Raw genomic sequence first — 15,169 nt, forward strand, 5'->3', positions numbered from 1 at the left:
TTCTCACTACCCTCTCAACTAACTACCCACTGTCTAAGCATAAACTATTTAGTAGCCTCCTAACTAAACTTCCTGCTACTATCCTTGCTGGTTGATATTAACAGTGAACCTTCTAAACTTTCGTTAGACATTGTTTGAGACAATGATTCTACTATGAGACCATTGATTAAGATATTAAGAGTGGCCTGGCCAGTGTGGCTCAGTAGTTGAGCATCAACCTATTAACCAGGAGGTCACTGTTCAATTCCCAGTTAGGGCACATGCCTGGGTTGTGTGCTGGATCCCTAGTGTGGGGCGTGCAGGAGACAGTTGATCAATGATTCTCTCTCATCAATGATGTTTCTATGTCTCTCTCCCTTCCTCTCTAAAATCAATAAAACATATTTTTAAGAAATCGTCACCTATTATGGTGGCTTTGTCAGTCATAAAAATAAAAAAAGAGTGACGGAGCATATGACTAGAGACAGATTATGGACAAGAAACTAAACCATGAATCACGCATTAACAACCTTCACTCCCTCTTCTCAAGGGTCTTAAATGAGGGAAGAATTATAGATGGCGACTCCCAGTTACAAGTGTAAACAGGTAAGCATCATAGTAAAGAGTTACTGAAGACACTAGATTTGCCTTCTGGGCTGGAGGAAGAGGGAGTGCCTATAAAATAAATGTTGCTGACCTAATAAGTAACTTTGGAAATGAGTGAAATCTTTGAGATTAACCAGTTAACTGCCACGCATCCAAAACGGAAACCATCCCCACATGCCACGGTATTTTGAATTTAATTTAAAAAATAAATTTGCAAAGAATGTTATAAAAATAAATATATTACTCACAATTTGGGTGTTCTTGAATATTTTCAGCTAAAAATGCTCATGAAAAATGATTTTAAAGTTGGTCAGGGCTGCCACTTAGGGAAAACACTTTTTTTTTTAATAGACACGCGTGGCGTGTGGGAAAGGTCTGCCGCTTGTGTCTACAAACGCTGATGGCATACAATGGGTTAAAAGGCAAAAGACACTGTACAGAAGAACTGCTGTATTCTCGTTGATAAAGCTGTCTCCTAGGAGGATATGGCTTAATAATTCTTATACTGCTATATAGTATGCATGTATACTTCAACTGAACAGCCACTTTTCTCACAATTGGAGTGGGAGTTTACAGATAAGTCAAGGGAGAAGGCTAGAATAACCCATGGAGTAAAGAAACAAAGGTCCCTAGAGAAATGGCTGATTGCAGGGCTGGGGCAGCAAATATACAAGATGAGCCAGGAGCATCTTTTACTGTCTGGAAGTAAGAAAGTGCTAAAAACAAACAAAAAACAAAACACAAAACAAAAGAAAACCATCCCATAGCCAACTCAAAGAACTCCCAATGGCCAAAACTGGAACAATTTTAATAACAAAATTAACACACATATTAATTATGGTAGTATAAAACAAAATAAACACTTATGGATTCATACTGAAAAAAAATTTAAAATAAATGAGGCAAATATAAAACTGTATTGCTAGGGCATAATTTGTGGTTTGATGAAGTATAATGTGGAAGAGAAAAAGTTATTCTCTTTTCTCCCCTCTTAATTAGAAAAGAGAAATGAGCAAGCAGAGTAGAGGGGTGCTGGGGGTGCATATCTCTTACAGGAAGAGAATCTAAGGAGCAGCTCTTGGCAAGGCATGGGACTTTGACTATGAACAACTTGGAGTAAAAGAGTCGGTGATTTACATGAAACATGGAGATTATAAAGGGATTGGGACATAGTGGTAGAGGTTTGTTTGGGGAAATTTGTTTCTATTTTGTTTGTTATCTGTAAACTAATGTACCCCTAGGCAAATACCGGAATATCATAAACTAAGTTGTTACTGATATAATACATGTGGCCCTTCATAGAGACTATTTACAAAAGCTAAAAGGGTGATATGCTTCTCAATAATTTGCTTTAGATATTGAAAATCTATTTGAATAAAGGGTTACTTTAGGGAACCAAGATGGCGGTATAGGTAAACACCTGTACTCATGGCCTCCCACAACCACTTCAAAATTACAACCAAAATACAGAACCACCACCATTCAGAACCGCCTAAAAGCTGGCTGAATAGAAGTGCTACAACTACAGAAGTAAATAAAGAAGAAAGCACATTGAGACTGGGAGGAGGGGTAGAGGCACTAACCGAGATGGGCCAACACCCACATGCAGCAGGATGGATATCTCGGCGGTGGAGGCCTTCCGTGAGGAGCAGGGGGTCCCAGCCGCACACCAGACCCTCAGCCCAAATTCAGAGTTGGGAAGAGAATTCCCCGTAACTTTGGGCTGCAAATATCAGCGGAGATTATGGCTGAGTGACATGGAGGCTGCTGGAGACCCAGGCAGTTCCTCTTAAAGTGCTGGTGCATGAACTTTACATGGACTTGCTCCCTCTGAGCTACAGTGCTGGGACATCAGATTGGGGGAATGGAGGGAAATACAGGGAGGAACTGGATTGTCTGGCATTAGAGCAAGAACTTGGGGGAAGCTTTCTCCCAGAAAGGAAGTGATCTGAGGGATCAGTGTTCCTATGCTAAGACTGCCCACATCGCAGAACTGACTAGTAGCCATATCTGAGTTTCCATCAGCCTGGTTTACATTGTTCATTCCATCCAGGTGATTCCCGGAGACCCCTGCCCAATCCAACTTGCGGCCCAACCCAAACTGTTTGCAGTGGCTTTTCCATATGAATGGCCTGTCCTGGCTCAGGCCTCCAACTTTCCTAATATCTCTCAAATAAGCATCAGCTGGCATCAGCTAGACCTGGCACTAGCAGCAGCCTGCCTTGATTCACAGATGGCCTCGCAAGGGCACTTCCAAACCCAACACAAGTAGCAGCCATCTGCAGCTGGCTTTGTAGCTCCTGCCTGGTGGCCCCAGGCAGTGGCTGACTTTGCACCTCTCTGGAGGCCCCAGAGCCAGTGCACCCGGGGGACAGCTTCACACCATACCAGATTATGACTCCACATATCCACGAGTGACACACTCAAGGGGCAGACATAGTGAACACCAAAGTCCGACAGAAGCAAGTCTTGCTCCATTGGGGTGTCTCCTGCAAAGTATCTCTTCAAATGCAGTTGCAATTGGTCCTCACAGCCACTGGCCTGGAGGTTCACTCCTCCCAGTGACACCAACAACAAGCAAGGCTCAATGACAACAAAACTGTGCTACAGAGCCCACACAGGGGCACATCCAGAGTGCCCAGTTCATGTGACTGGGGAGGCTAAGCCACTGGGCCCTATAGGACACCTACTACACAAGGCCATTCTACCAATTCCAGGAGACATAACAGCTATACTTAATACACAGAAACAAACACAGGGAAGCAGCCAAAATGTGGAGACAAACATGTTGCAAGTGAAGAAATCCCCCCAACACCCCACAAAACCACCTAAATAAAATGGAAGCAAACAAACTAATAGATACAGAGTTCAAAACAATGGTTATAAGGTTGCTCAAGGATCTTAATGAGAGTTTCAAGGGAGTTAGTCAGACTTTCAAGGATCTTAGCAAGAATTTCAAAGACATAAAAAAGTCAGAAATTAAGCATGCACTAATTGAAATAAAGAATAATTTACAGGGATTCAACAATAGAGTAGAGGATTCCAGGAATCAAAAAACTATTTGGGGACTATGAGGAAGCAGAAAACACCCAATCAGAAGAGCAAAAAGAAAAAAGAATCCAAAAATATTAAGATAGTGTAAGGAGCCTCTGGGACATCTTCAAACGTACCACCATTCACATTATGGGGTGCCAGAAGAAGAGAGCATGCATGATATTGAAAATCTATTTGAAGAAATAATAACAGAAAGCTTCCCCTACCTGGTGAAAGAATAGACTTCCATGTCCAGGAAGTGACAACAGCAATCAAGGTTCAACTACAACAGGAGGGTATATACAGCCCACATAGGGGGTGGGGAGGAGCACCTGGAGTGCCGAGCTTGGGAGCTTGGGTAATGAGAAGGCTGTGCCACTGGACACTGCAGGATACCTACTACATAAGGCTACTCTACAACAAACCAGGGAGACACAGCAGCTCTACCTAATACAGTGATGGTGAACCTATAACACACGTGTCAGAGGTGACACGCTAACTCATTTTTTGGTTGATTTTTCTTTGTTAAATGGCATTTAAATATATAAAATAAATATCAAAAATATGTCTTTGTTTTACTATGGTTTCAAATATCAAAAAATTTCTATATGTGACATGGCACCAGAGTTAAGTTAGGGTTTTTCAAAATGCTGACATGCAGAGCTCAAAAGGTTTGCCATCACTGACCTAATACATAGAAACAAACACAGAGAGGCAGCCAAAATGAGAAGAGAAAGAAAAATGTCCAAAGGAAAGAATAGAACAAAACTCCAGAAAAAGAACTAAACAATATGGTGTGAAACAATCTACCAGATGCAGAGTTTAAAATACTGATTATAAGGTTGCTCAATGACCTTTGGGGAAGAATAGAGGAACTTAGAACTTCAACAGTGAGATAGAAAAAAAATGTAGATAGAAAACATAAAAAAGAACCAGTCGAAAATGAAAAATACACGAACTGAAATGAAGAATACATTATAGGGTATCAATAGTAGAGTAAGGGAAAGGATCAAATCAGTAATTTGGAAGATAAGGAAGCAATAAATACCCAATCAGAAGAGCAAAAAATATGATCATAGTGTAAGGAACCACTGGGACAACTTAAAGCATTCCAACATTCCCATCATGGGGGAGCTGGAAGGAGAACAAAAAGAACAAGAAATTGAACACCTATTTGAAAAAACAAAGAAACAAAAAACCTCCCTTAACTTTATTAAGGAAACAATCATTCAAGTCCAGGACGGGCAGAAAGTCCCAAACAAGATGTACTCAAAGAGGCCCACACCAAGGAACAACAAAATGAAAATGGTAAAGGTTAAAGACAAAGATAGAAACTTTGAAAGCAGCAAGAAAAAAGCAGTTAGTACCTACAAGTGAGCTCTCATAAAAATGTCAGATTTCTCAACAGATGTTTGGTAGGATAGTAGGGATTGGCACAAAATATGCAACGGGATAAAAAGCAAGGACCTAAAACCAAGATTACTCTACCCAGCAAAGCTATCATTTGGAATTAAATTCAAAGGACAAATAAAGAGCTTCACAGAGTAGGAAAAGCTAAAGGAGTTCATCACCACCAAACCAGTATTACAAAACACATGAAAGGGTCTTCTTCAAGAAGGAGGGGGGAAAAAAGGTCAAACCTGATCTGAAGATTCTCCTTTAAACCTGCTTTTCCAAGAGTGATGATTATTGGAGAGAGACTGTGTAACAGACAGGTAGCAGAGCCAATGGGGCAGCTGGCTGGAAGATTCTAAGGAGTTGGAGCAAATGGTGAAAAAGGGAGGTTTCATTTGGAGCAGTTGATGGGAAAGGGAGGTTTCTCCATGAGCAGAGGCCTTAAGTAGGAGGGGAGAAAAAGTGGGGCTTCAGAGCTGTGGCAACAAGATGCAGGGACATAGGTTTTCCACACAGGATCCATTCCTGGAAAACTCAGCTGCTGCAGTGAGAACCTAGGCTTTTGGTCACTATTCAGCAGTGTTTTGGAGATTTGGCTCTTTAATTTGAGCTAACTGGGATTTGGCCATACAGCTGTTACATTAAAGGAAGAAAAGAGTGGTGAGCTTAGATACCAGCCATTTCATTTTCCAGAGAGTTCACAGGTAAGAGTGGGGGACCTACTGTGGCTTTTTGCCTTTCTTGCGTGTCATCTCCAGGCCATGAGCTCGGAAGCAGGTAAAGTCCAAAGTTCAGGCTGTCGAGTCAGATAATTGTTTTGTTAAGCATAGTGCCTCCATTTACTTGGCTATATAACTGTGGAAGAGCTACTTAATTATTCTAAATCTCAGTTTTCTTATCTGGAAATTGAGAATATTTATCTCAGAAGGTTATTCTAAGAAATACAATAATGAATGCATACTTGTTAGTTGATAGCAGAATGCACATGACATGCATTGTTTCTCCATCATCCCCTCCTGCCCCTTTGGCTCTTGTCCTTGATCATCCACCCACCTTGGCAGGCTGACTGGGCAGTTCTGCATCTGCCAGCTCATCCTGGAGGCTGGCTCTCTTGATTCCTATGTATGCTCTATTCAAATATGACCTGATACTAAGGGAAAGTTAGAAATATTGCCAAGTTTCAGGTATCTTTTAAAAAAAGTATATTTTTATTGATTTCAAAGAGGAGAGGGAGAGAGATAGAAACATCAATGATGAGAGAGAATCATTGATTGGCTGCCTCCTGCACGCCCCCTACTGGGGATCAAGCCCACAACCCAGGCATGTGCCCTTGACCGGAATAAAACCTGGAACCCTTCAGTCCGCAGGCCGATGCTCTATCCAACAAGGCAAACCAGCTAGGGCATCTCAGATACCTTTTAACGAGATTTTTAAGCGCTAGCTATGACAATTATGTAATAAAAAATCCAAATAAAACCCATGGCATTTTAAAGAAAACCCAGAAAATAACTTGTTGGCAAAGGTGTGGAGAAATTAGAACCCTTGTACATTGCTGATAGGAATGAAAAATGGCACAGTGACTGTGAAAAACAGTGTGGTGATTCCGAAAATTAAACAAAGATTTCCTATATTATCCAGCAATTCTACTTTTATTATATACTCTAAAGATGTTGATTCAAACATACTCACAGGGACTCAAACATATTTGTACACACATGTTCATAGCAGCTTTATTCACAATCTCCAAAAGGCGGAAAAACCCAAATGTCCATCAACGAATGAATGGCTAACCAAAATGTGGTATATCCATAGAATGGAATATTATTCAGCCATAAAAAGAGGAAAAATTTTCACCCTAGCTGGTTTGGTTCAGTGGATAGAGCGTTGGCTTGTGGACTGAAGGGTTGTGGGTTTGATTCCGGTCAAGGGCACGTGTCTGGGTTGTGGGCTCGGTCCCCAGTGGGGGGCATGCAGAAGGTAGCCAATCAATGATTCTCTCTCATCATTGATGTTTCTACATCTCTCTCCCTATCCCTTTCTCTCTGAAATCAATACAAATTTTTTTTTAAAAAAGGAAAAATTTGACACATGCTACAAATTGGATGAAACTTGAAGACACTATGCTAAGTGACATAAGCCACTAAGTGACAAAAGGACAAACATGGTATGATTCCACTCAGAGTTGTCAAATTCATAAAGGCAAGAAGTAGAATGATGGCTGTAGGGGACTGGACAGAAGAAGGAGATGAGGAGTTATTGTTTAACTAGAGGCCTAGGGCACAAATTTGTGCACTGCTGGGGGGAGGGGACATGGGAGGTTGGCAGGCCGGGGGGTGTGGCGGGGCAGGAGCTGCGGGCAGTTGGTTGAACCCTGGTTGAGCAGACAATTTGCATTATTAGGCTTTTATTATATAGGATGGGTGCAGAGTTTTAGTTTAGGATGATAAAAATGTTCTGGAGATGATGGTAGTGATGGCTGCACAGCAGTGTGAATGTACTTATGCCATATAAATGTACACGTAAATATAGTCAAAATGATAAATGCTATGCTTTGTATAATTTACCACATAAAATACCCAAAGCTATTATTAAGTACTCTAAACCTCACGTTAAGTGATTGGTAGCTATCTATCCTGTATAATAGAAGGCTAATATGCAAATAAACCGAATGGCAGAACAACAAAACAACCAGTTGCTATGACCTGTGCTGACCACCAGGGGGCACGCACAGAACATGGCGGGCATCGGCCGTGGCGGGATGGTGGGGCAGGTGAGTGGGGGCCCCAGACCAAGGCGGGGTGCCAGTTGCTGTCATCGGGGAGAGCCTCTGGTAGTTACTAAAAATTTTTTGCGCCCATGCGCCATGGTCCAGCCTGGCGCTCGCACCCGCTGCTGGCGCCGGTCCTGATCACTCGGCCACAATTGCCCCTCAGGGCTTCTCTACCTCCCCCTGCTCCTGAGGGGCGACTGGGGACAGCAGCCGCCTCTTGAACCCATTGCCGGCAACAGCCCTGCTCACACTCGCAGTCGGCGCCAGAGCTGCTGCTCGCACCGCTGCTGGCGCCGGTCCCGATCGCTCCGTGCTATCAGTGTGTGTGAGCGGGGCAGGCACTGTCCGAGCATGGGAGTGGCGGCGGTGGGAGCGGGGCTGCTGACAGACGGGACCAGGGGCCGTGGTGGGAGGGGCTGGGCGGGGGTGCAGAGGATGGGCTGAGACCCATCCCTGTGCCCACTGCAGCCTTGTGGCCCACAATTCCTTTCAAAGTGCATGAATTCATGCATTGAGCCCCTATTATATCCAGACAGTCCTCGGGTTATGTTGGACTCGATGTATGTTGTTTCGTGGTTATGTCGCCATCTCCCATCTATTTATAAAAAAAAAAAAGTTCCATCATTTCGATATATGTACATATGTGCTTTATGTTTTTTATTATTTATTTACCACAAGCAAAGGTCAGGAATTGTTATCTTTAAATTTTTTTTACTGTTTCACTTCATCACTGCTGTGTATGTGCTCCATGTGAGTGACGTAGGTGCTTATGTAGGTGGGTTCCGACTTACAGCGAAAATCGAGTTACATTGCGCCGTAGGGATGGATCTCCGACATAACCCGAGGACCTACTGTATATATAAAAGCCTAATATGCAAATTGTCCCCTTGGGAGTTCGATTGCTCACTATGATGTGTGTTGACCACCAGGGGTTGGCACGGAACGAAGGAAGGCCCCAGCCAGCAGCCGGGGAAGGGAGGCCCCAGCTGCCAGCCGGAAGGCCCCGATTGGCCCTGATTGCCAGCCAGGCCTAGGGACCCTACCTGTGCACAAATTTCATGCACCGGGCCTCTAGTCATTTATAAGAGAGGGTAAACACTCACAATTACTCAAATTAAGCCAGTAAAAAGATTTAAATTGTTTAACCCTTCTGTAAATGTATTTAAACTACCAACACAGGGCTTGCCGTATATAGGCAGTCAATAAGTAGTCAGCGTTTTTATTATTATTATAATGAAGTATGGCAAAGGCACCCTCTGAAGAGTTGTGGATGGAACAGAAGTCATGTGCAAGAAATCAAAAGGAATATTTTACTCCTTTTCTCTGTAGTGTTAGGAAATTTTGTGGCAAAGATACAAAGTTATAGAGATTGATGTAGATCTTCTCGAGCAACCAGACACAACCAGAATTAAATTCATTTATTTATTCCTTATTTTTTTCATCCATATAAAGTATAATTAGGTCCTTATTATATGTAACGGTCTATCCTGGGTGATATGGGCATTGTAAATGTGAGCAAAGTTTGAATCCTGACCTCCAGAAACTTATAATCTAGTAGGAGAGATGAGATACACACATATTATAATGTGGTTGGGTATGTCCACAGGTGAACAGCCTTTAACATAGGCTGAGTCATAGAGAAAGGAAATGGGTCTACAAATAATGCTTGTGTGTAAAGATCTGAAACTGAGTGCTGGTGGCAGATTTAAAACTTGAGCAGGCTTTTCAGATGTATTTAGGATTCTTCGTACCCCTCTCATGTTCTGACCCTGCTTTCTCTCTCCTTCCCTTCCTGAGGCGTGGTTGGAGCTCTCCTAGTCTCAGATTACATCGTCCCCTGAGAAGCTGAGCAGATGGCTGCAGCAGCAGTGGTAGGACTGATCCCTGTGCTACACTCCGTGGCTGGTGACAAATCTGGCTACTATTTCGGGCGGCAGCTGTGGTTTGGCTTCATTGCTGTGTATGGAGTGGTAGTGTATGTGGTCCGCATGCCCTGGTCCTCAATTCATGAAGATTTCTGGTGCCATGGCAACATCACCTATCCTTGCTTGATTGAGTGCTTTGAAAAAAGTTTTAGCAGTCCTGTAGTGGGAATTTGGTACTTTTTTTTCTTTATCTTCCTAGCTCTCTTCTTCCTCATGGAATTCTTCATGGCCCAGATTCGGCATAAGCAAGTCAAGGTCAAGTCAGTGGCGCCAGTAGCAGGTGAAGTGGAGGAGGGCTCCATGGTGGGAATCCAGGAGCATGTCCCCTCTCCGAAGAAGTCTATCCTGAATTTCCACCAGGAGAAGATACTTTTGCTTTTGTACCTCCTTTACTTCCTTCTGCAGGTTGGCACGCAGTGCGTGCTTTTGTTCCTTCTCATGAACCAACACCTGCCACTGGTGAGCCAAACCATTATCCACTGCAGAACTGAAAGCTGCCATGGACCCTACCTCTGCCTGATCAGGGGGACCATGGAGAAGCGGATGTCCATCTACACCCTCATCACCTTGTCCTTCATGATCATCCTCTTCTGCTCCGGTTTCTTCATGTATAGTATCCATCATTACCTGTTAAAGGGGCATTCAAATGCTCAGATTTTGTTTGAATGATATTTGGAAGTTCTGAGAGCCTTTCCTCCATCACACTCGGAAGTTTGTGTTCCTTTAAATATTGTGTCTGAGGGAGGGCTTCCTTCTGTAAACCTTCTTAGCTTTCCTCCTTTATAAAATAAACATCTGTTGTTCTTGTTTTCTCTCTCTACAGCCAGGCTGTCAGGCTGTCTAACTATGGGGTGGATGGGACACACTTGACAACATTTTATTGTTCCTTCACAGGTGCTAATTTGGTCTTCACCAGAAGCCTGTGACACTGAACTTGCTACTTCATTTTTCCAGTTATCTTTTAAATCAGGATGAGTTTCCATTGTCTTACAACAATGAGTTGTAAAGAGCCAGAGGGGATTGAATGACATGCTCTTGCCCCCCCTTCTCCCCCGCCCCCATTTAGTTGTAAATAAAGAGGAGAATTCTTCTGCACAGGCAACCCTCAGCAGAACCTGCAGGGCAGATTCCCCATGCTCCTAGGTATGGGCCCAGTCTTGCTACCTCACTTGAGTGTCCAGTGAGGATTGAATAAATTCGAATGAGCCCTACTAGGGAGAGTATGTGTGTGGCCAGGGTGAAAATGAGGTTTGGTGGAAGCAATGCACTAGGTCTTATTGTGCCAGAAAGGTGTCTCTCTCAGACCTGACCTCTCTATTTTGAGATATGTTGGAGCCCAGCTCAGGTCCATATGTAAATTACTAATCTCGCTTTGGGGCTCCTGGCTGTAAGCACAGTGTCAGGTGCCCTTTCCTGAGGTTGGCTGTGGCAGATAGACCCCAAAGTGCCCCCCCCCGGCCCCCGATTTCCTGCCTCCTGGTGTCCATGCCTTTGTGTAATCCCTCCCTTCTGAGTGCAGATGGAAACTGAAAGGTTGTCATTTCTATGATTATTGAAAGGAGTTAAAGCAGAATTAGTAGATAGGGTAAGGGGTGAAAGGAGGAGGGAGGAATTCGGGAGCTAGCTGAAACAAACAAAAAGTGTGTTTTGCAGGAAGCAGGATGGCAGAAAAACAGGATGGATAGCAGAAAGACAGGGTGTTTAGAAACAAGGATGTTTTTCTTGCAAGTGAAAAACAAAATGTTGCACAAAGGCCAGGAACCAATCAGAGAATGGCACAGACAGACAAAGAGCCGGCCTTTAGCAGATATAAGGGGAAGAGCAGAATGCTTCTGGGGCAACCCAGTTGAATCTCCCTCCCAAGCGGGTAGCCTGTTTGTTTGTTTGTGGCATCTTTCTTCTTTGATTCTGTGAGACAAGACCCCGAGAAAAAGCCCTGCATTCCTGCTCACCAGTTCCGATATCATTATGTCATATTATGTAGAACTCCATTTAAGCTGGCTAGAGCAAAAGAATCACTTGGTGGCTTTGAAAGGAGCGTATCTCCATGTTATGAGTGCACCTATGGAGACAGATGCATAGCAAGGAATTGCAGGCAGCCTCTTAGAGCTGAGAGTGGCCCCCAGCTGATAGCCACTCTCAGATGATAGCCAGCACCAAAATGGGGCCTTCCAAAAACTTAATATGAATTTTGAAGTGGTTTCTTCCTCAGTCAGACCTGCAAATGAGAACACAGCCCAGCTTATCTTGGATTTCGTTTACATGAGACCAGGAGCAGACTACCCATGGCTGGGCTCCTGATCCACAAAAATGGTGAGATAATATATTTGCATAAAGGGCTGGGCTGGGGGTGCAGCTGGCAGTCAGGACCAGGGCAGGGAAGTGGCCTTAGCCTTGGAGGGGGAGGTGCTGGGGCTGGCAAAAAGAGGGGATGGAGGCTATATCAGAGACCGCCACAGAAGGAGGCAGTGCCTGTGGTTGCTGAGGCCCCCGAGTTTCTATTATCCCACAAAATAAATGTCCTTCTAAATGAATTACAGTAAGCAACATTCATCTTTCACACTCATGGTCAATGAACACTGGTTAACACTTATGCTACATCCTTAAGTCTAAGTACATTTTTACCTTTACCTTTTTAGACACTTTGGATAACTTGTGTAACTCCTAGTAACAAGCAATAATATTCCCCTTGAACTAAAGTTTGATATACCTTTGATATACTTTATCGAAAAAGAACACTTTCGTAGGTTAAAACATATCCAAAAAGATGTCTTATAAAAAGCAGTAACTTCCACTTATAATACTCTACCTAAGAAAGAGGTGGGGTAGTAATAACAGAAGGAGAGACAGGAGTAAGACCACCGTATAACACTAACAACTAAAGAATCTAGAAGCAAACACCACAAAACCCCAACAGATTCTGTAAGAATTGAAGACAAGAGAGGAATAACAGAAAGTGAATAAAAATCTATTTTCAGATCTTCAGTGACTAGGATAGGGAAAGAAAATAATGAAAAACCAAAACAGCAACAACCACCCTCCCCCCCCCAACTGGCCAAAAAAAAAAAAATCCGTTTAGGATTACATACATATCCAGAAAGTGTATGTGTGCAAGTACAGGGAGATTACAGTTCCAATAAGCTGGAATTTAAAAGATTGAAGTAGCAGCAAGTAGATGAAAGGCGGCCCCTTTAACATTTGCTCCTAGAGTCCAGCAATTCCCAGCAGTTGGCTGGAGACTAAGCTGGATGATCCTGGGGAGCTCCAACAAAAGGAAGACAATGCGTGAAACAACTTGATAAATGATTGCTCTGTCAGGGGACTGTGGATGGAGACATCTGGGAACAGAGGAAGGAATGTATCTAATTTAGAAGGCCTTGGTGGGGGAGGGGGAGAGAACAGGAAGGCAGAATGGCAGACAGGAGAAAGACTACCTTATAACACTAACACCAAAGAACCTAGAAGCAAACCCCACAAGCCCAAACAGATTCTATAAGAAATGAAGTCATTAGAGTTATAACAAGAGACTTCTCACAGTCCATTTCCTCCCAAGTCACTAGCATTCTAGGGTGGAAGTTTTCACCTTCCATAACCAGTTTTCTAGTCTCAAGTCCAAGCTTAAAAAAACACTGCTTTCTGTTACTTCATTTACTAGGGATGACATGAAATACAAACTCCATTCCCCTTGTCCATGCCTTAAGGTTGATGATTCAGAAGTAAAAGCCAGAAGCACAAGAGCCCAAATTTTTGCTCAATCCAAGGAAACATGAATTACCCTAAAACAAAAACTAGGAGTTCACATGTGGGGTCCAGCACAAATTCTCCTCGTAACCCTCCTCTAGAATGTGTGCACAGCTATTTATACAACCTCTTCCTGAGAACTGATACTGGTCCCATAGGACTTCCCTGTTTGGGGAAAACTCAATGGTGACAAACTCAGTCAACACTGAGAAGTAGGCAGACAAAGTATCTCAGTTTGAGAAAAGGGTTGTTGGAATTAGTAGTGGTAAAAACATAGGTTCTTCACAATCAATTACCCAAAGAGTAATTAATTCAAGAGGAACATTAATTATTCAAAAGGGACATAGCCCAAGCATCTGATGAAAGATCATTAAGCAAGTTTACTAAAATGCATGACAAAAGCAGGGATAAGCAAGCAGCATGTAAAGTATTAACTGACAAAATCTTCCTTAAGCCATTCCGATTTTTAATGTGATGAACTGGAAACAAGTAATGTGTAAGTACTGTATTATTGTATATAGAATTTATTGTATATAAAACCTTTTCTAAAGGCCAAATTCAGCTTTGACTATAATTAAGCATAATTAAAATTAACAGTAAATTGTATTCCAAGAAAGTTAAGAAGTTAGGGAATTTGTCTTTTCTGGTGCACAGTACCTAATCATTGGGGGATTATTGACAATTCATATTCCATGGCCCAAAATCTAATTTATTACTATATTGTATTTCAGAACATCTGACATATTAATTAAAGGTCAGAGAGACAGTACTGTGTTTAAGGGGACAGGACAACTATGAGAAAACCACCATTTAAGTGGGTTAAATTGGAGAGTCCTGCCCTATTAAGTTTAATTTTGGGGGGGGGGGTAATAAAAGGAGATCCAGTGGTCTATTCTAAGCTAAATGTATAGCCTGTCCAGAATTTGCACTGCATTAAAGAAAAACAGTGTTCTGTGACTAGTCTCACTTGCTAATTCCCCCCAAATCTGCCTTATTAGGCTACATAGATCTAAAAAGGTAATAGGGCTTCCTAAATTTAGAGATGAGAGAAAATGCACTGCACCACAAATCTTACTGTGACAGTTCAGAAAAATATAGTCTTGCAACTATACACAACCCGATCTCTAAATTCTACCTTGCCTTATAATCTTGCTGCCATGGTCTGTTTGTGGGCTATCTACTTCAATCACATAATTTGAAAAGATTTTTAGGTCAACTAGTCAAAGTTGTATATGATACATAAGAGATTGCAAACTGGTGGCATGCAGAAATATTCTGGTCTGGTCTGTAGTTTGTTTTTATTTAATTGGTTGTGTGATGTTTTTTTACTCTGGGAGAGTTTACATAAACATCTGGACATTTCACTTCTCTTGAAAAATCAGAGATCTGATTCTGAGTTATGGTTCTTCATGACAAGATTCAACTAGAGCTACTTACTGAGTGGGACTGTCCCCTTTTAGAATGGACATGGACCCTGCGGTTCAACGACTGTACATCAGGTACACCCCTGATTAAATTACTTGTCTGGCACTGTAGGTATCTGAGTTTTCTACAACTCCATTTGGTGCTGATTTAGCCAATGCCCAGTATGTGTTCTTTTCCAAGTTAAATGTTGAGGTACACCCATTAAATTACTTGTCTGGCACTGTAGGTATCTGAGTTTTCTACAACTCCATTTGGTGCTGATTTAGCCAATGCCCAGTATTATGTCTTTTCCAAG

Source organism: Myotis brandtii, unplaced genomic scaffold (assembly GCF_000412655.1).
Source record: "Myotis brandtii unplaced genomic scaffold, ASM41265v1 scaffold7, whole genome shotgun sequence".
Taxonomy (NCBI): Eukaryota; Metazoa; Chordata; class Mammalia; order Chiroptera; family Vespertilionidae; genus Myotis; species Myotis brandtii.